At 40.4% G+C, this 23,003-nt stretch overlaps 1 pseudogene; it reads right to left on the bottom strand.

Moving 5' to 3' along the window:
- Positions 1-11,161: 11,161 nt before the first annotated feature.
- LOC138757823 (NACHT, LRR and PYD domains-containing protein 3-like) lies at positions 11,162-22,650 on the bottom strand (annotated as a pseudogene).
- Positions 22,651-23,003: the final 353 nt, after the last annotated feature.

Here is a 23,003-nt window from a genome sequence, read left to right as displayed (position 1 = left end):
CTGGTCTTGTGTACAATCATTTTGGGAAAGAATTAGCTTGATTTTGGAAAAATTATTTAAAATTAAATTACCATTCAATCCATCGTTTTTTTTGGGATATATGGTTTCTTTGAAAGGATTAGGGTTAGATAAATTTCAAATTGCTTTTGTACGTTTGGTGCTATCTGTAACACAGAAGTGTGTAGCTAGTACCTGGAAAGATAATGTGGAGGTTAATATTTTACGTTGGCACAATGAATTGAGAACTTGTATTATTATGGAAAAAATTACGTAATTTGCCCGATAATCATTTTTTGTTCAAATGTGGTCTCCTTATTTGGAGTATATGAATCTGGATATACTTTGAAATATTTTTATATTTACTGTATTGTATTTTATATTTGGCTCCCCTTAAGGGAGCTGGTGGGAGGGTGGGTGGGTTTTTTTAATATATATATTATGTAAACTCTTATTTTCTATTTTTCTTTATTATCTTTGTAAGTTGATTGTTATCTTTAAATAAGGTTTTCAAAAAAAGAGGGAGGTTACCGTAGTGCTGCCCTGCCACAAAATCTATGGCACTCTTGTGGGTTCTGCACCATTGTTTGACGTTTCTTCAAGATCCTGCTGGAAATGCCCGAGCATGATGGGCGGCAAAACCAATTCCTTGAAATAACTCCAATAGCCTGCATAAGCCTAAAGATGACTTCGACTGATCACGTCTAACTTTAAGAGTAGTCATGGAGACTTCAGTAATCATGGTCTGCTTGATATCATAAGAATATAGCACTGCATCCTGGAGGAGCACCGGGATAAATTACTCCCATCCCTCGATGAGAGAGATTTGGAGCGATGAAGAGCCACAACCTGGTTGGAGATTTGGGTCCTTAAAACACCCGCTGTTGGGAGTCCCTGCTAAATAAATGATACTTCAACAGTGTCAGTAAGGTATCTCTGTTGATCGAGGCCAACTGACCATCTAGTCGCGAGAGACAATCTGGCAGATGGGATCAAAGCCAGCTCATTATCGTGTAGACCCTGGAGAAATAGTAGGGACTAATTGACCCATTGACGTGCAACATTAAAACATGAAAAGTGCACAGAAATGTGTTATCAAAATACCTACTACCTTTACTGGTCAACGTACCACAAGGGGTTGCTGACTCCAGGGGAGCAGGGGACCAGAATTAGAACACAACCTGTTGAGAAGAAGCATGGGTGACAACCCTATAGGGAAGGTGACTGTGGCAGTGGATCAGTGAGGGCTTTAACAGCTGAAGGACCCACACAAGCTGCGGGCTGCTGGGGATTGGCTTGTAGGACACTGGTTTCAGAACCAGGATTCAAGAGGGTGCTGAGGACAACCATATAACCACTTACAGCACAGAACAGGCCAGTTCGGCCCTACTAGTCCATGCCGTAACAAATCCCCACCCTCCTAGTCCCACTGACCAGCACCATCCATACCCCTCCAGTCCTCTCCTATCCATGTAACTATCCAGTCTTTCCTTAAATGTAACCAATTATCCCGCCTCGACCACGTCTGTCGGAAGCTCATTCCATATCCCTACCACCCTTTGCGTAAAGAAATTTCCCCTCATGTTCCCTTTATAATTTTCCCCCTTCAATCTTAAACCATGCCCTCTAGTTTGAATCTCCCCCACTCTTAATTGAAAAAGCCTATCCACGTTTACTCTGTCTGTCCCTTTTAAAATCTTAAACACCTCTATCAAGTCCCCCCTCAATCTTCTACGCTCCAGAGAAAAAGGCCCCAGTCTGCACAACCTTTCCCTGTAACTCAAACCTTGAAATCCTGTCAACATTCTTGTGAACCTTCTCTGCACTCTCTCTATTTTGTTTATATCTTTCCTATAATTTGGTGACCAAAACTGTACACAGTACTCCAAATTTGGCCTCACCAATGCCTTGTACAATTTCATCATAACCTCCCTACTCTTGAATTCAATACTCCAATTTATGAAGGCCAACATTCCAAATGCCTTCTTCACCACACCATCTACCTGAGTATCAGCCTTGAGGGTACTATTTACCATAACTCCTAAATCCCTTTGTTGCTCTGCACATCTCAATAGCAAGGGCTCCCAAAAGCTCTCAGGCACTGAAGGCTTCCTGATCATATCGAAACAAAATTGAAAAGGGTGATGAATACAGCTCTGAAGGTCTTGTACTTAACTGCCTGCAGTATAAGAAATAAGCTTGATAATTTAGTGGCACAGGTGAAAGTTGGCATATATGACATTGTGGTCATCACTGAGTTGTGGCTGAAAGACTACAGCTGGGAACTAAATATCCATGGATACACAGTGTATCAGATGGACAGGAAGGTAGGGATGGGTGGTTTTGCTGGTTAAAAATGAGATCAAATCTTTGGAGAGAGGAGATGTTGGATCAGAAGATGTGTATAATCTGTGTGGGTAGAATTAAGAAACTGAAAACGTAAGACAACCCTGATGGGAGTTGCATACAGACCTCCAAACAGTAGGCATGACAGTGCATGCAATCTTCAGAGGAAGATAGAGAAGGCATGCAAAAGATAACGATATATTTTTTATGGAGAATTTGCATATGCAGAAAATAACAGATTGGTGTTGGATCCCAAGAGAAGGAATTTATTGAATGCATTGGAATGTTTCAGGATGGCTGTTTAGAACTGTGTGTAGCTGAGCTAACCAGAAAATTACCAATTCTGGACTGGGTATTGTGTAATGAACCAGTGTTGATAAGGGAGCTGAAGGTAATGAACCCTAAGGAGACAGTGATCATTATATGATGGAATTTGCCTGCAGATTGAGTGAGAGACTATAAAATCAGATGCATCAGTGTACTGGTGGAATAAATGGGACTACTGAGGTATGAGAAAGGAACTGGCCAAAATTGATTGGAAAGGCACACTAGCAGGGAGGACAGCAGAGCAGCAATGACTAGAGTTTCTGGGATTAAAAAGGTGCAGGATGTATATTCCAAAAAAAATTGAATGGAAAATTGATACAACTGACAAGAGAAGTGAAAGCCAAAGTAAAAGCAAAAGAAAGGACTTGCAAGGAAGCAAAAAATAGTGGGATAGTGGAAGACTGGGGAGCATTTAAAAGCTTACAGAATGTCACTAAGAAGGACACGAGGAAGGAAAGGATGAACTTCGAAAGGGAGCTAACAAATAATATCAAAAAGGATACAAAAAGCTTTTAAAACTACATTGAGGTTTTTAAATTTTAAAAAAATTCTGAATCTTAGCCCTTAATGAATGTTCATATTCCTAATATAGATGATGAACAACTTATGCTGGATTCTTTTCTGAATTTGTCAGGTGTATGATAAAAAATTATGGTAGGGGGTGATTTTAATTGTGGTTTAGATCCATTATTAGATAAATCTCCAAAATTGATAGAACTTAAACAGTTAATGGTATTAATAAAATAAATGAATTTGGTAGATATATGGAGGAAATTAAATCCTCAGGAGAAAGATTTTTCATTTTATTCATCTTGCCATGATTCTTATTCTGGAATAGATCTATTTTTAGTATCAGCATAATTACAAAGACAAGCTTTTAAAGCTGAATATAAGACTAGGGTTTTGTCTGATCATTCTTTGTTGTTAATTACTTGAACTGGTTCAGAGAGAGAGGAGAATGTTTATCATTGGAGATTCAATTCTATATTGTTGAGAAATCCTGAATTTACTAAGTGTATAAGGGACCAAATACAGTTTTTGAAAACAAATGTAGGTTCATTTGATAGTAAATTTGTTTTATGGTATGCTTGAAAGCTTATTGCTAAAATTTAAAAAAGCAAATGATTGAGATTAGTAAATTGGAGAAGGAGATAGAGATTTTGGAAAAGAATTTGCAACGAGTTTCTACGGAAGATAAGAAAATTAGTTTAGTTAATTTGAAATTACAATCTAACTCATTACAAACATAAGTTTGAGAAATTATTAGAGAACTAAACAGCATTACTATGTTGGGTGAGAGAGCTCAAAGTTTTAGTGTGACAGTTAAAACGGAGCAAGCTTCTAGAACAGGGGTGTCAAACTCAAATTCACGGAGGGCCAAAATTAAAAACTTGGACTAAGTCGAGGGCCGAACTAAATATTTATTGAAAATTTTCAACAACATCTGCATGTTTTCTCTTCTTTCAACATATGTAATGTTAAACTTTAGGATATAACTTTAGGAGGATAATGTTACAGGTCAGGAGTAGGTAGCTCAAGTTCACCCTTTGCTTGACCTGAGGGAAACATATTTGGTCCCTGTGGAGATGTAGTCAGCATTCACAGGTTGTGTCCATTTTGGCCTGCATCAGGACTCAGCATTTCCTGCTCACTCCTCAGGCTCTCGGCCTCTATTCACCCTCGACCCACCATCCCTCTACCTGACCAGTCCTTTACCCAACCTCTACTCACCCCTCACTCCACTCGCTCTGCCTCTACCCACCCTATCCTATACATGCCCCTCTACTGCCTCTCCCCTCAACCTGTTCCTCCCTCTACCCATCTCTCACCCTCTAATCACCCCTCCCCTACTCGCCCTGCCCCTCCCCTTTTACCTCTTCCCTATCCACCCCTCCTTCTACTCATCCCTCCCTCTAACTGCCCCTCGCACCACCATAACTTTCCCTGCCCATTACTCCTCACCTACATCCTCTGCCCACCCCTGCTTACCCACCCACTCAGGCCCAGCGCGCTGCCGATCAGCCTTTGCGGACAGCCACTATCTCTCTCTTCACGTGCAGGGCCAAACCAGCCACCCCTGGGGTCCGCGCGGGTACAAGCGCTGAAGGCCGTGGCGACCGGGAGAAGTGCGCTCGCGCTGTGGAAGGGCCATCCGGTGCCAGTCGCGTGGGGCTCGCGCTGCCCAGGGGCCGTGCGCAGCCTGCCATGCCTGTCGTGCCGACAGGAAATCACAGGCGCTCGCCAATCCGCCGCACCGCTCGACAGGTGGGAGAAGTGACTGGTTGTGCGGGGAGCCTTCCAACCGGCTTGCCGGCTGATGACATCGACAGACTTCTCATGTTACAATTTCTCGTGTTACAATGGGGAAGGATGTGCAATGAAGGGGGAGGATGGTGGGGGTGACATTACCAAAAAACAGCATCGGCTCTCGCTGCAGGGCGGGCCACCTCTAATACATTTTTGAAATGATCTTGCGGGCCAAATATAATTATATCACGGGCCAAATTTGGCCCGCGGGCCAGAGTTTGACATGTGTGTTCTAGAACAATAGATGCTATTAGACATGATTCAATGTTTACACAAACCTTAGGAAATTAATGAGTTTTGTACATTTTATGAGATATTGTATACTTCTGAAGTATTGAAAGATGAAGCTAAAATTGACAATTTCTTGTCTGCTTTAGTTTTACCTTCTTTGAAGGATACGAATCATAAGGATTTAGATGCTTTTTTTTTATACTGTTAAAGAGTGAGGGAACTACTTCTATGCCTGGTGGGAAGTCTCCAGGGGATGATAGCTTTACTTCTGAATTTTATAAAGAATTTCAGGATTTATTAATTCCTTTATTGATGGATGTATTGAAACAGGTGATGGAGATTTTTTTTTTCCAGATTCTTTTTCGAAAACAATTATTACAATTCTTCTTAAGGATAGAAATCCACTAAAAGCAGGATCTTGTAGACTTATTTCTTTACTGAATGTAGATTATAAAATTGTTGTCAAGGTTTTGGCTAACAGATTATCTAAATACTTACTAGATTTGATTCATGTAGACTAGGCGGGCTTTATTAAAAATCTGTATTCAGCAGATAATAATGTAAGGCTGATTTCTTTAATTAAAACTTCCTGGGAGCGATATGACCAACCAATGTTAATTGCTTTTGATGCAGAAAAGGCCTTTGATGGAGTGGAGTTTTCTGTTTAAAGTTCTGGAGAAGTTTAATTTTGGGCCTCTTTTTATTGGTTGGATGAAGGCTTTGTATAAAAATCCTACTGCTAGAATCCCCCCAGAGGTCTGGAAGGCTGGCGGCAAAACTCTGCATGCCAAACTGCATGAGTTTTTCAAGCTTTGTTGGGACCAAGGAAAGCTGCCTCAGGACCTTCGTGATGCCATCATCATCACCCTGTTCAAAAACAAAGGTGAGAAATCAGAGAGTTGACAAATGGACGGGTATCTTCACCTTTATCTAGATCGACTAGACAGGGCTGTCCTTTGTCATCAGTTCTATTTGCATTGGTTATTGAACCTTTTGGCACAGATGATTAGACAAGATAGTAATATCAAGGGTATTAAGGTGAAAGCAGATGACTATAAAATAAATTTGGTTGCAGATGACGTTTTTGTATATTGAACACCACCTTTGTTGTCTTTGGGAAGTCTGCATGACAGGTTGGAGCAGTATGGTGAAGTATTGGGATATAAAATTAATTGGAAAAAGAGTGAAATGATGCTTTTGGTCGAGATGGATTATTCGCTTTGCAGGCATATTGTGAAATTTTAAGTTGTCTGACTGGATTAAATATTTAGGTATCATAATACAGTGAAACCTCATTAGAATGCAATTTGTTAATCCACGGAATCGCTTATAGCGCGGATGTCGGTGGACCCCAAACTGCTAAGGGGCAGGCTGATGACAATCAGCCGACAACGTCCCGCCCCGCGACTCGGCTGTAACGCGGTATGAAATCTTGGACCCCAACTATTGCGTTCAACAAGGTTTTTCTGTAGATAGTAATTATAATCACTTGCATGAACTGAATTATTTACCTTTACTGTCTAAAATTAAATATGATTTAAATTGATGGAAAGACTTACCTATAACACTAATAGGATGTTAATTGTGTAAAAATGAATATTTCCCCGTATTCAATATCTTTTTCAGACTATTTCTTGCAAGATTCCTCAAAAGTTTTTTCAAAGATCTGAATGCTTTGGTGAGGAAGTTTTCGTGGCAAGGTAAAATGGCAAGGGTGTCATTGTGGAAATTAACTTGGAAGTATGCATTAGGAGGGTTGAAACTTCCTAATTTTCAGAATTATGAATCAGCACAGTTGAAATTTATTAATAGAATATTTAAATTTGCCAGTGTTGAAATACTTATTGGAATTATGGACTAAAAAGAATGAAATTATAGGTACTCGAGGTAACATTTTGACTAAAACATACTTAATAATCAACTTATGAAGTTGTGGGAACAGAAAGCAATTAAACTGGTAGAAGATTGTTATGAGGCAGGATATTTTATTTTGTTTCAAAGAATGAAAGAGAAATAGGAAATATCCTTTGATACTCTTTTTTTCTTATTATCAAGTTAAAGCATTATTGTTGGATAATTTTAGGCGGTCTAAATTTGAAATTCTATTACTGATGATAGTAAGAAAAGATTTATATCGGAGATTTATGTTTATTGCAGAATAAAATGCTCAAGCTGGATGTTTATAAATCTAAATTAAAATGGGGAAAATATTTGTCTTTACCTATTTCTCAAGATTGGATGACTTTGAGGATAGTATGACTAAAATTGTAATTGTAAGGTATAGATTGATTAATTATAATTTTATTCATCAGTTATACTTAAGAGAAATTAAGGAAATATAAGTTTATTTCTTCTGATTTATGTTTTAGATGTCATAAGGAAGTTAGTTCTTTTTTACATTCTTCTTGGTTCTGTGATATGGTGAGACCTTTTGGTTTAGAATTAAGGAACTTTTAGAAGTTATTTATTGACCCATTTGATCATCCCATTTCAGCATTGAATTTCAGCCTGATCTGACCCCACTCTTGTATCACCCAGAGGGGCGAATGCTGCCCACTGGGTGGATCAGAGAGCATGAAAGGCTGTATCATCACCAAGTTAAAGGAACATCCGTTTCTCTGTGGGGAAAACTAGTTCACTGTCACGCGAATGCCCTGAGCTGTGCTCCATCCTTTCTTAATGTTTTGCACATCTGCTCCCTCTCCTGCTCAGACTGACAATCTGGTGAATCCCCACCCACCCTCACATACTCCTAACCCCACTCCCCAATCATTCTTGGGGAGAGGTTTGATGCTCCGACACACACACTAAATGGAGCAGCCTAGTATCAGCCTGGGTACCAGTAACATTGAGAAAGTGCTTTATCATAATTCTGGGTAAAACAACAATAGGTTTGATGCATTACAATTAAATCAATCTCTTATTTACTTATCTGATAAAGTCTGCCCAATAAGCAATTTTTGTTCCTGCCCTGCTTGATAAATTAAAGATTGAATATCTGCTTATTCTTTTTTTTTAAAACTTTATTTAAGATTTTATAACATGAATAACATAAAGGATTGCATTTAAAAAAAATTAAGAATAAAATAATAAAATTACAATACAGTATTAGTAATCTAAATAAACTATACCCTCCCCAATAATTATTACACATTAATAACCCAACTCAAATTAGTCCAACCCCCCTTTTCCCCCCAAAATAAAGAGTGAAGAATTAATAAAGTTAATAATATATGTGAGAAAAAAACTCACTTACATAAAAAACAAAAACATAACCGATTAAAATACTAACAAAAAGAAAAGTAATTAATACTAAGATATCAGACTTAAAAAACATATTTAAATCAAACTTAAATGCATATATTTAACAAACAGAGTTAAGATGAAACATATATTTAACTCAAACTTAATATAAAAAATTAGTAAAGTTAGTAACATTATCAAAAATTCTTAAACAATAATCAATTCTTAAAAAAAATTGTAGCATGAAAAAAAAGATGAAAACAAAACTTTCTCTATAGAGATAAACCTTCACCAAATATCAACTATCATCATATTAGTCACATAAACCACCATCTTAAAACAAAATTCAAACCTCATTAAGCATTGTACAATTCAATTTTAGTACTCTTCCACCATTTTTCCCTTTGACTCTTGAATAGTTATCCAATAAAAGCTCCAATACCACATTTAAATATCCCCAATCATTACGTTAAAATTCAGATATCCAAATAATAAAAACACATCTACAACGAAATCTATATCTTCAACAAATGGAGCATAAACCACAAACAAAATTCAAGCCTCATTAAGAATTGTACAATTCAATGTATAACTTTCACCATTATTCCCTTCATTCTATAACTAAAATAGCAAAATAATATACACCAGAATTACCACTCCTTTCACCTTAAAGTTAAAGAAAAAATATTTAAAAAAACTTATCCATCCCATTCACATTTAAATTTCAGATATTCCTTATCTACTGAATAAACTTTACAAAAAAAGACCACATCAATTTTTAGTTTTTTAAACAATCAAATACTTTCTTATGCTTTTTTTTATAGTTAAACAAAAAAACCCCTTCACTCTTTAATCTAATAATACAAAAAAAAGGAAAAAAAAACAGGTAGGAGGTTAAAAATACCCCCTCCCGTCTAAACCGCGCAATGCGGTAACTCCCAAAAAAAAATGGGTGTGAGATAACTCACACGTAGCAGATGACTTTCAGGAAATAGTGCCTATCCAGTTCTCTCCCCCAACTCTCACTTCATCTTAAACTAACATCATCATTATTTAATATCCTTTTTTTTTAAAGAAAACATTAGAAAAAAAAAGGACAACTCTTCTTTTAATCAGCTCCAACTGCCGAGTCACCATTACAACCATTCCTTCTTGGAGCACGGCTCTTTTCTTCCATCTCTTGTCTCCTTAGAGATCGTGGCGGACTATGTCTCTATTGAAACTGAGTAATTGGCAGCTCTTGAGCAAATGCTATAGCTTCCTTTGGAGAATCAAAGAACTTTGGTTGGCAACCATCTTGGAAAACCTTCAAAACAGCTGGATATCTAAAGGTTGCCTTGTAACCTTTCTTCCACAACAACTCTTTAGCAGGATTGAATTCCCGTCGTTGGAACATAACTTCTTGACTCAAATCCGCATAGAAGAAAACTCGATTATTTTGAATCATCAGGGGTGATTTTCTCTGTTGTGCATTTCTAATAGCCACTCGTAAAATTATTTCTCTGTCGTAATAATTCAAGCAACGAACCAAAACAGGTCTTGGACTTTGACCTGAAATAGGTCTTCTACGCAAGTCTCTGTGAGCACGTTCCAGTATTATACCTTCCGGGAAATGTTCTTGACCCAGCACCTGCGGAATCCATTCAGTAAAAAATTTTCTTGGGTCTGGTCCCTCCATACCTTCCGGCAAACCAATAATCTTTATATTGTTCTGTCTGGATTGGTTTTCCAAATAATCAATCTTTTTCACCAAATTTTTATTTTGAGTTTGTAAGTCTTCGACCATTTTGGTCACATCAAAAACTTGATCCCATATTTCGTCTATATCTTCTTCACACAAATTAAATTTATCTCTCACTTCAAGCTTAAAAGCTCCAAACTCAGCCATCTGTTGAGAATGTATTTTCACCAGAGTATTAAACCTAGTACTAAGTTCAGTCATAATCTTGGATAATCCCTGCATTGTATAAGATAATTTAAATTCAAGATTCACATAAATCTTTTCAATTGGAAGAGATTTTGGCTCAACAGATTCCTGCTTCTTCTGCATAACCAAAGGATCTTCTGTTCCTTCCTTCATTCTGGTTGCCTTCCTTGTAGTATGACTGCATGTGGAAACCCCAGCCACAGCCTCTCCAGCAATGACTGGAGGACGCTGGCCGGGGTTTTCCCCAGTCCATAATGTATTAAGTTCTCCCAGTACATCAAGTTGTATAGGTTCTTCTATCTCAAGAGATGCAGTTTGCAGCGCCACCTCGACAGTTGACAAATGCCTTTGAGTAACTCTTTGTTCTAAAGGCTGTTTGGCGCCCTCTTTAGGGGGCTCTACCGATGTAACATAGAGCTCTACATCCGAACACTGTACCTCTCTCCTGGGATCCATTTCACGCTGAGTCCCGGTGTCTTTCCTGTAGGTAGGCTCCAAAATTTGAACTTTTGGAAAATGTAGTTTTTTGATGATCTGTTGTCATTTTTTTTTGCTCTTTTCCACCAATTGTACTATCATAAGTTAAATTAACAGCACTGAAATTATCTAAACTTTTAAAGAATTTTAACGGGCATTTCTAGACAAAACAATAAGATAGAGTCAGGAGAGGACTGGAAGGCACGTCTGATCCTTACGCCATCTTGCCACGCCCCCGAATATCTGCTTATTCGACACATTTGAAAATCTGCTTTTACACTTTGAACCAAACTGTTTCAGAAGAATTTTACAAAATTGAGTTGCAAATGAATAGTTACCTCAACTCCTGGCACTTGTGTAGCATGGGTCTGAGCCGCTGAAGACCTTCACATTGAATGTGGCAGCCACGGAGATCAAGGTGTTTTATTGTATCACAGTGCTGCATAACATGAGAGAGGACAGTGCAGTCTGTCAGGGTCAGTCGCAATCTATTCAATGAAACTGTTTGCCCAAATCCCACTGTAGACTGAGCCAGCCCTCCATTCTGAGACTCAAACAGGTAGTGCAATGCATTCAGGAGGCTCCTTTTACCAGTCACAGTAAATCTCTTTCCCATCTGGTGTTTAAAATCCTCCTTCACCCAGTCAATCTCTCGACAGATTGTTAGAGGAGGAAATGGACCCAGAAACTCTTCCAGGCACTGGGCTGACCCTGAGGTGGTGAGACCAACAACAAACCAGAGAAATACCTCAAATCGCCCATTGTCCTCATTGTGAGCTTCAATAAGGAGTTTCAGGATATCCCTGGGATACAGAGTAAGGAATTGTGAGAGCGCAACAGGAAAGTCTTGAATGGTGAGGTGTGGGAATGTGTATACCATGCTCCAGGCAGAATTCTTGCTCTCCAAAAGTTCCATTGGAAACCATGAAGGCAGCAGATTGTGCCTCATGAGATCTCCATCTGTAAACACAATGTTCTTCTCAGACACTCCTGTGAAGGCCATCTGACCAACCCTCAATATCAAATCATGGGGGCTCTCAATCTCACGGCTGTAGTTTTTCAACATGGTGTAAATGTAGCAGGAATATAGTTGGGTGATGGTTCTGGGAATTTGCTGCCACTCCCTATTTCTTTGTGTGAAGAAGGGGCCCAACACCAGACTGAGGATCCAGCAGTAGGAAGGGTTATAGCTCTTGGTGGACAGGATCTCATTCTCCTCCACATGTTTGCAAACAGCTGCTGCCACTACCTGATCTTCAAAGAAGCTGTTGAAATATTCCTTCCACTCCTCACCAACAAATCCCAGGATTTCAGACCAGACACTCATCTCTGCTTTTTCCAGTAAATGTAATGGAGTGGGCCGTGTTGTCACCAGGACAGAACACCCTGGGAGCAGCTTGTGCTGGATTAAACTGATCACAATGTCAGACACCTCACACCGGAATTCAGGATCTGAGCACATGTGCTGTGATTCTGCATCTCCCTGAAAGTCTGCAACATTAATTCTGCACTTAAATTTATCCAACCCATCAAATATAAATAACAATCCCTCTGTGTTCTTCCAGATTCCCCCAGAATATTTCCAAGGTAAATATACTGATCCAGAATCTGTTCTCTCAAGTTTATTTTACAGTTGATGGAGTTTAAATCTCGAAGTTTGAAAATAAACACAAATAGGAAGTGTTGATATATTTTCCCTGTGGCCCAGTCGTGAATGATCTTTTGTATCATGGTTGTTTTTCCGATCCCAGCCACTCCAGCCACTGCTGCTGAACCAGATTTGGATTTACTCTGGGAGAAACTGCTGTGGAACAGTTGATCTATCTGTATTTGTTCCAGCTCTCTGAGGAGGTGCTTCTCTCTCCACTCTTCATGGTCTCTTGCCAGAAGTTCGTGTTCTATGTGTCTCCGTTTTTGAGCAGAAGAAATGACTGTGAGTTCAATGTATCGATCAACCAGTTGGAAAACCTTAACCTTCTCTCTCATCGTGATGGTGTTCACTTGCAAGGTTTCCGTTTGTGCCCGCAAATTGTCTCGGTGTTTCTGTTGGACATCTTCGATAGAACAGACAGAAAATGTACCATTGTTAGATTTTCATAAAAACCTGAGAGGTTCAACTCACTCAATATTTAACATTGAATTTGGTGCTTCCAAGGAGATTAGTACAGAAAGTGAAATTCCATCAACAAACATCTGACTTCATATTGGGTAAAGAAATATTAGATCACATTCTGATGAGCTGTGATCCTAACGCTTCCTCTGATACTTTATTATTCACTGTCTTCCCTGTCATAAACATTTTACTTTAAATTGCAACCATTATTTGTCTGAAAGACTACATTTTTAAAACCTCCTCTTATTTTGGTGTAGGGATACTGGGCCCCACGCAATGGATATTCTGAGAAAGGGTCAGGTGGGAGATTCACAAGTGTTCTGTTGTGTCATACAGGATGTGCCAGAAACAAAATCAGTCAGCCAGGAAGGAACTGTGGAGAAGCAGAGTCAACATTTCAGCCTGATAACTGTTCATTCGAGTTTGGAAAAACACTCCTTCAGTTGCAGTGAAAGAAGTGGGCAGAGCGAAAGCCTGTAATAGGTGTGCACTGCGGGAGACTGCAAAATACATGTGATGCTGAGAGAGGGAGCTGAAGGCTTGTTTATTGCTGCTGATGTGTCTAAGAGGTGGAAAGAGAGGAAACAATCATGGTGGAAGTGAGAAAAAATACAACAGGTCAGGTGGTTTCTCATGGGAAACTTCAAAGGGGTGTGTGGGGTTTTACAGTGTGTCAGAGCCCTGCCAGAAGTGTGTGGAGGGTTTACAGTGTGATAGAACTCTGCCAGAATGCTTCAGGACCCAGGCAGGGTACAAACCTCTGAATGTGAATAACAGCTGGTTAATTTTAAATGTTACATTACATATTTGTAGAATGTGGCAGAGATTCTATGAATTGAGACTTGAATCTGCAGATTTAAGACAGAGTTTATGTTGTGGATATGTTTCTTTCAGTGTTAATGTCTCATTCCCCTGCTTTTCATCTTTCCAATTCTGTCATCTTCTGAAAAATCTGTACATTTTAAGAACACAAGAAAACAGCAAACACAACTGCTCTATTCCTCCCCTTGAGCTCATCCTGAATTCAATGTGATCATGGCTGAACTTTGCTGACATCAGTTCCTTCCATCCCAGTTCCCCATAGCACTCAGTTCTTCATCTTCCAAATATTAATCTTTCCCCTTTAAATATATCCAATGATCTGTTCTCCACCGATTTCAGGGAGAGGGTTCCAGATAAAACTCAGCTCGAGAGATTTCTACACACCTCATTTTTAAATGACTGGTATCTTACAGCTGTGTCCTCGTGTTCATGACTCTGTCCCAAGTATAAACATCTCAATATTTGCTCTGTCAAGCCCCCTCAGGATGGTTGAATAAATTTACCCTCATTCTTCCAAACTCCAAGGAATATAGACACAAAATTTAGGGGTGACCACTTCAACTGAGCCATCATGCTGGTGAAGCTCAACATTGATTTTGTCAAAGAATTGACCACAAATCCGCTGTTTCTCTCTTACCTATCAGCAGGGTGGGTACTTCAGATGCAGCCTGGCCAACATTCATGAATTCATGTGGATCAGGACCTGTTTTAATTAATGAGGTTTCAGTAAATAAGACTTGAAGAATATAATTAATGTCCAATGTTTCACCTTGTATTCACAATATTTTTACTGTACCAAGCTCCTGGAGCTCTTTCAGCACTTTGTCCAACTTTAGGAGCCCATTCCTCATTTTCACAAAGGATTCCCACATCACCCTCTGGGCTTCAGGGCCTTTTTCCATCACCAGACTTATCAAGAGATTGGAACTCTCTGCCTGATTTCCCTTCTCTGCGAGTTCAATGACTTTCTGCTAAGGAGAATAGAGTCAGCATTGTACAGGACTGAAACAGGTCGCAATAATGCCGACCCTTTGCCCATCCACACTTATGTCATTTGCCCATATTAGTTTCATTTCTTTTGCGGTTTGCCGATTTAAATTTGTGTCTAACAGCTTTAAATATCATGATTGTACATGATTTTACCACCACCTCTGAAAGCATGTTTCAGATACTAACCACAATGCAAAATATCTCCGATCCTCTTCGAATCTCCTAAACCTTCTGTTTTGACAGCCCTCCAATGGGGAAAAAAGTTTTTGATTATCTGCCCTATCTATGCTGGTTATCTACTGCCATCAAGTCACTCTTCAGCCATCCAGGGAAAGCAAGCCCAGCCCATGTCTCTCTGATCTGGGCAACACCCTGGTGAATCTCACTGCACTCTCTCAAATGCAACCACATTCTTCCTATCATATGGCAACCAAAATGGAACACAATATTTTCCCATGGTTTAAACCAGTTTTGGAAAAGTTGTAACACAATATTCTATGAAATCAAGTATGCCAGATGCCTTCCTCACCACTCCATCTCTTGCCACTTCCCCAAAACGTATGGAACTTGGATCGTTAGGGTTTGTCATTCGTTAACATTTGACTTGCCTTCAATTTATTCCACGTTAACTCTCAGCCCAAGTTAACTGGCAAAAGCCATCATCACACACTTGTCAAAATCAATTTCCATCTGCTCACTTTTTATCTGATCCATTTCCTGCTGTAAACTTAGACAATCTTCCTCAATGTCCACAACAGCTTCTTTTTCTTGCAATCAGGAGCCAGGTTCCTTTATCCGAATTTCAGATTTTTACGGATTTTGTAAAACCAGATTTAAGCCCACCCAAATTGTGCTGCCGTATCCACTCGGCCGCCCAACTTGTGCTGCCGGTCTCCCGCCTGCCTGACTCGCGCTGCCGCCTCTCTCCCCACTTGCCGGATTTTGGAGCTTTCCGGATTTTAGATGTCCAGATAAAGGATTGTGTACCTGTATATCACAATCAATGGATCCAAACACCACTAGACGCAGGCTTCCAATCAGAAAACAGTCTTCCACTATTACCCTCAGCCTCTGATCACCAAGCCACATTTGGATCCAATTAACCAACTTTCTGCACTAGCTGACCATATGGGTACTTGACAAATGACTTAAACCCCACACAGACACAAACACCACATTTTCATCAACCTATTTTATTAGCTTCTCCAATAAAACAGACAAATTAGTGAGAGATGATTTACCCAGCAAAGAGCTGTGTCAAATCATGTTTATTGTCATCTGATTGCACAAGTAAAAACCTGATGAAACTGTGTTTTCCAGTCCTCAGTGCAAAACATGCAGACACACAACCAGACATAGCACACATACATACAGATAATACATAATGCGGACATAATTTATGTATACATATAAAAACGTATGTTGTTTTTGTGAGTGTCTCGGATGGTTAGTGTGAGCAGCTCCTCTGGTCATTCAGCATTCTCACTGCCTGTGGAAAGAAGCTGTTTCTTAGCTTGGTGGTGCTGTTTCTGATACTCCTGTATCTTTTCGCCGATAGGAGCAGCTGAAAGATGCTGTGTGCAGGGCAGAAGAGGTTCTCAATCATTTTGCATGCCCTCTTCAGACAATGATCTTGGTACATCACGTCAATGGTTGGGAGAGAGACTCCAGTGATCCACTCTGCCATCCTGTGATTTGACCTCTGATTCATTTCTCTGCAGCAACTGTACCAAAATGTGATGCAGCCAGCCAGGTCCTCTCAATAGAGGTCCTGTAGAAGGTTGACATGATGATGGCCAGTCGCCTTGCTCGCATCAGTTTTCTCAGGAAGGGCAGTCACTGATGTGCCTTCCTGACAATTGAGGATAGGTCACTAGAAAGTGGATTCTAAGGAACTTGGTGCTCTCCACTCTTTTCACTGTGGGCATTTCTGATCCTTCTGAAGTTCATGATCATCTTCTTCGTCTTGTCCTCGTTGAGACTCAGGTTGTTACTCTCACACTAGATCATGACATTTTCCATCTCTGTGCTAATTATCCTTAATCCTTTCCAAATGAAAATGAATTCTGTCCCTTGGAAATTTTTCCAATAATTTTTTTTAATTAATTTTTTTTTTAAATTAGATTTTAAATTTAGACATGCATACATACAGCAAAGTAACAGGCCATTTTGGCCCATGAGTCTGTGCCACCCAGTTTACACCCCATTAACCACCGGTACATTTTGAACAGTGGAAACCAGAACCCCCAGAGAAAACCCATGCAGACATGGGGAGAATTAACAAATTCCTTGCAGACAGTGCAGGATTTGAACCCAAGTCTGGTCCCGATCACTGGCTCTGTAAAGGCGTTGTCTACATGGCCTTTAATGAGGTCCCACATGGGAGGTTAGTCAGGAATGTTTAGATACTCCATATTCATGGTGAAATACTGTAATCAACTGGATTTGACATTTTATGGATGGGAGAAGCCAGAGAATAGTGGTGGATGGTTGCTTCTCAGACTGGAGGCTTGTGACTAGTGGTGTGCCTAGGGATTGGTGCTGGGACCATTGATGTTTGTCATCTATATCAATGATATGCATGATAATGTAGTAAATTGGATCAGCAAGTTTGCAGATGACACTAAGATTAGAAGCATTGTGGACAGTGAGAAAGGCTTTCAAAGCTTGCAGAGGGATCTGGGCTGAAAAATGGCAGATGGAATTTAATGCAGACAAGTGTGAGGTGTTGCATTTTGGAAGGACAACCAAGAAAGGACATACATGGTAAATGGTAGGGCACTGAGGAGTGCAGCAAAACAGAGGGATCTGGTAATACAGCTACATAATTCCCTGAAAGTGGCGTCAAAAGTGGATAGGGTTGTAAAGAAAGCTTTTGGCATGTTGGCCTTCATAAATCAAAGTACTGAGCATAGGAGTTGCCATGTTATGGTAAAGTTGTATAAGACATTGGTGAGGCTAAATTTTGGAATATTGTGTCCAGTTTTAGTCACCTAACTATAGGGAAGATATCAATAAGATAGAAAGAGTGCAGAGAAGATCTACTAGGATGTTGCTAGATCTTCAGGTACGGAGTTACAGGGAAAGGCTAAACAGGTAGGGACTATTTTCCCTAGAGCATAGAAGAAAGTGGGGTGATTTGATAGAGGTATTTAAAATTATGAGAGGTATAGACTGTAAATGTAGGTAGGCTTTTTCCACTGAGGGTGGGTCAGATACAATGGGAGGATGAGAGTATGGAGGACTATGGATTGGGTGCAGGCCTGAGGGATGAGGCAGAAAAATAGTTCAGCACAGACTGGAAGGGCCAAAGGGCATGTTTCTGTGCTATGTTGTATGGTTTTATATTTCATACCCCTCCCTTCTGTGTACTGGTCCAATTTTACTTTAAATGTTAAAATTGAGCCTGCATTCACCACTTCATCTGGCAGCTTATTCCACACTCCCACTACTCTCTATGTGAAGAAGTTCCTCCTAATGTTCCCTTTAGACTTTTTCCCTTTCACCATTAACACATGTCCTCTGGTTTCTATCTCACCTAAGCTCCGTGGAAAAAGCCTACTTCCATTAACTCCATCTATACCACATAATTTTATATACCTCTATCAAGTATCTGCTCATTTTTCGATGGTTCAGGGAACAAAATCCCAATCTGTTTAACCTTCCTGTAACTTCAATTCTCTACATCCTAGTAAATCTTCTCTGCACTATTTCAATCTTCTTGATATCTTTTCTGCGGTTAGGTGACCAAAACTGTATACAATACTACAAAAGTGTGAGCCCCAATCTGCTTTTACATTCCCATCAGTCACGTCTGAAAATTCTGTTTCCCAGAACAGTGAACTCCCAGCTTTGTCCTTCATTTAATTAGGTTTCTTTGTGTGCAATAATATGCTGACCTTTGCTGCAATCCTCACTGTTACCCACGAGGTTACTTAATTGCATCCAAATCAATGCATTTTATCCAATCGCCTTATGCACTTCCCAAACCTGCCTATTTGTGTTCCTAGCTGGACTTCCTTCATTTACCTTCCATATTCAAGTTAAACTGTCCAGCTCCCAAACTGCTACAGAGTTTCCTACCCATGTGCCAAGTTCAATTAAATCTAATTTGAGTCAAAATTCCCTCAAGGGTATTTAATTCTTGCAATATATTTGTGACCAGTTGCTTTGCAGATCCCTCACCTGGTACAAAACAATCTCAAAAATCCAGTACCCAAAGCCCTCCTTCCAGAACTAGCTCTTCAGTCACACATTCATCAATCTTATCCTCCTGTATGTAACCTCACCAGCATGTGGCACAGGGAATGACGATCTTAAACCTCCTGCTTTTTCACCTTCAACAAAACTCCCAAATTCACTGTACAGGACATAATGTCTCTTTCTGCCCATGTCATTAGTACCAGTGTGTTTGATGCTTTCTAGCTTTCCTCACTCTCCTAGCAAAATGTTCTGAAACATCCCTCACCCTACTCCTGCACAAGTGCCCACTCTCTCCTGGTCTCTCACTCTCTGCCACAGAAACCCTGGACTTGCAAGTTCTCACACTGTCCTGGAGTCTTGTGCCTCCAAAGATACAAACCTGACCTTGGTGCAGGAAGTACCCACACCACCCTGAAGTCTCACTCTCTAACACAGGAACATTCTTGACCCGGGTCCAGCAAGTCCCTACATCATCCTGAAGTCTTGCATTCTGTCACAGAAATGGTAATGAACAGATTGATGACTGCCCTGACAAGCAAAGAACAATAGAAAAATATCTCCTCAGCAAAGGAATGTCTCTGTTGTTTTGTAAGCCGTGTCAATGGTTTTCCCTTCATCTATTCGGCAAAACTCTGATTCTCACAAGAACAGCAACACTGAAAAAAATTATCATCAGGTTATTGTTGAATCTGAGTATGAAATTAATGAAACTCACTAGAAATTGTGTTAATTTAATCAGTTTCCTCTGTTCTCGACTCTGCAATGTTAACTATATTTTAGGTGAGGAACTTTCAGGTGTCATGGTAGTGGAGGATGCCAGAGGGGCCACTGCATCATTTATCAAGAAGATGCCAGTACATCGATAGAAAACTGTGCAACGATGCTAAAGAAATTGGCCAGGGAGAGAGGCACAAGATTAAGGAAAATCCCAAGGCATTTTATGTATATTAAGAACAATAGGATAAGCATAAAAAGATTGGGGCCCATTTGGTATCGGATGGGCAGTGTGTGCTTCCAGGCAATGTGGGCAAGGTCTGAAATGAATATGTTTCATGTGTGTTCACTGAAAAAAAAGACATTGCAGTTGAAAATTATGGTTGGGACAATCAGAGCATATTATAATTAAAACTGAGCAGGGGTTAAATTGCTTAATGGACATAAAGATGGATAATTTCCATGACCTCATGAGATGCATCCAAGGCTCGTATTGCTGGCAAGGAAGGAGAATGCTGGGGCCCCTGACAGAGATATTTAAATCTTCATTGGCCACCCACAGGTGAAAATTCAACGGACTGAAAGAACTCAAAGATGCCACCTTTATTCGAGAAGGGCATTAGGGATGTGAAGTAATTAATAGGCCAATTAGTCTGTTGTCTGTGGAAGGGAAATAATTGGAACACCTTCTGAGGTACACAAGTGATATGCTTATGGAAAGGCAAGGATCGATCAGGAACAGCCTGTCTGTCCAATCAATATAATCAACTTTTTTGAGGTAATTAAACATACTGAAGACGGCAGTGCTATTGATGTGGTTTTGTATGGAAGCTGTCACACAGAATGATTGTCAAAAAGGTTGGAGCTATGGGGTCCAAGGGAAGATGCAAAATTGGATACAAACCTTATTGGAATGTAAAGAGGGACTAGAGCGTGATTGTGGAGGTTGTATTGTGATTGGTAGCACGTAATCAGCAGTGCATCCCAAGGATAGGTGCTTATCCCCCCCCTTCTCATAGATAAAAGACAATAATGATTGAATGAGGAAAACATGGAGCCACTCACTGAGACTGCGAGACTTTCTAACATTACTCATGGCTGAGCTGACAGTTCTGGTCCATGACCTTCACTGTTTGAGAGGGCGATCTGGCGAGATATCCCCTGCTCTAATGGGAATCTGGTGCTAATAAAAATCAACACATTCTTCTACCATTTCAAGCTATTCATACCATGGAGCCTTTTTCTTATCCATAACACATCAATGAACAGCCAGCCATTGAGTGATTAGGTGGGTCACATTTAGTCCAGACCGAATGTGGTTGGCAGGTTCCCCCCCAAATGACAGTACTTCTTTGGGTTTGGAGGATAATCTGACAGCTTTACACACTTTGTGGTCCAATGATCTGAACTGAAATGGCCCAATAGCTTTGCCAAGACAAAAAATAGGTTTTAGATCCCATTCTTTCTCTGATCCAGGTCTTCTCACTGTTTTACCACCACTCTGCTAAGCTCAGGGTGATTGGGAGAAACAAGTAATAATGTATAAAATAGATAGGTGGATCAGAAGTAGGGGGGTTATCACAGTCCAACAGGATGCAGATCACTTACAGATATCTGGAGAGAAATGGCTCCAAGGGTTTAATCTGAACACATGTGAGAGGTTAAACTTTGGGAGATCAAATGCAAGGAAAATGTATACAGTTAATGACAGGGCTCTTAAAACAATTCATGTGCAGAGAAGTCTGGATGTCCTGGTCCATATCCCAGTGAAAATGGCCACACTTAATTTTGAGGGAAATTGAGAATATAAGTAAGGAAATCACGTTGCACTGATAAAGGTTTGTTCAAGTCAAGAAGCATTGATTGGGTGGAAAATCAGAACCTTTTACCTCCAGGGCAAAATCATTGCACACTGTCAAAGTAGAGGGGGGAGCGAAGTTTAAGGGAGATGCACAGGACAAACATTTTATGCAAAGAATGGTGGTGTCTGGAATAGGATGCCAAGAGTCATGGCAGAAACAGATACAATCGTAGCATACAAGATGCTTCCAAACAAATATATGAATATGATGGGATTGGAGGAATATCGATCAGGTGCAAGCTGCAGATTTTTAGTTTAATTTGGATATCATACTTGGCACACAAGGGCTGAAGGGCCTCTTCCTGTGTTGTTCTCTACTATGTTCTAATGCCTGGAGTTCATCCCACTCACCTCATGCTCTTGTCCAGAAAAATGTCCCTCCTGAAGCAACATCCAGCTGATACTTTCCACCCCTCCTTCCATTGCTCCCACCAACCTCCCTCGGTAGAAAGTGGTCACCTGAAATAGCTGGAATTCATTCCTGTGTGCCAGGATCTCAGATGCTGGATCTATCAACAGAATTGTACAAACTGTCACAAAAAACAGCTCAGACCCCCTCCTCTTCATCTATCCAAACCTCGCCACCTCCCCCAGAATGTCTGAACCTCTACCCCTCCCTGTCCAAGCCTCTACCCCCTCCCCCACAATGGATCTGAATCTCCGCCTTCCCCTACTGCGACTGAACTCCATCCTCTCCCCTCCCCTACACTGCACCTGAACCTCTACACCATGCCCAAATCTTTCCCCCTCCTCCTTCCACACTGTCCGAACATTTCCCCCTCTCTCATACTGAGCCCCAGCTTCTCCCCCTTCCACATACCAGATTCAATCTTATTTCCCTCAAACTGGGCCCAATCTTCCCTACCCCATTCTCCTCCCCACTTCCCTCCCATTTCACTCACTTGTCCCTTGGTTGAGAGCTGACATTTCCTTAATTCTCAAGCATGTGCAGGGCAGTAAGTTCTCACATGGGCTGGTTCCAGCAGCCAGATCTGTGCCAATACTCCTTCCAGCTTGCTTGTGTCCCCCTTTCCCTGCCACATGATCAGATTCCATTGGGACAGTCTCATCAATCCCTCTTTGCTTTGACATTGCAGATCCTGTGGCCTCATCACATTTTCTTGAGGAGCTCAGTCACCTTACAACTTTCCGTATCCACGTTAATTTTCCACCTGAAAAACCATTAAATGTTAGTTACAGCATGGTGCAGTTTGGTATCTTGAGCACCAGGTAATGAAAAAGAACCAGAATGTGGACTTGACCATCTAGCCCATTGAGACTGCTGTATCATTCAAGAGGATCTTGGCAGATCTGGCTGTGGACTATGCTTCATCTCCCTGCCTGTTCCCCATAACCTTTGATCATACCACAATGCAAAAATCTATCAAACCTTGAAAATATGTTTCTGTAAGATGGTATCTTGTTCTTCAGATTCCATTGAGCAA

Source organism: Narcine bancroftii, chromosome 1, assembly GCF_036971445.1.
Source record: "Narcine bancroftii isolate sNarBan1 chromosome 1, sNarBan1.hap1, whole genome shotgun sequence".
Taxonomy (NCBI): Eukaryota; Metazoa; Chordata; class Chondrichthyes; order Torpediniformes; family Narcinidae; genus Narcine; species Narcine bancroftii.
Note: the sequence above shows the minus strand (reverse complement) of the source record. Positions and strands in the feature narration are given on the sequence as shown.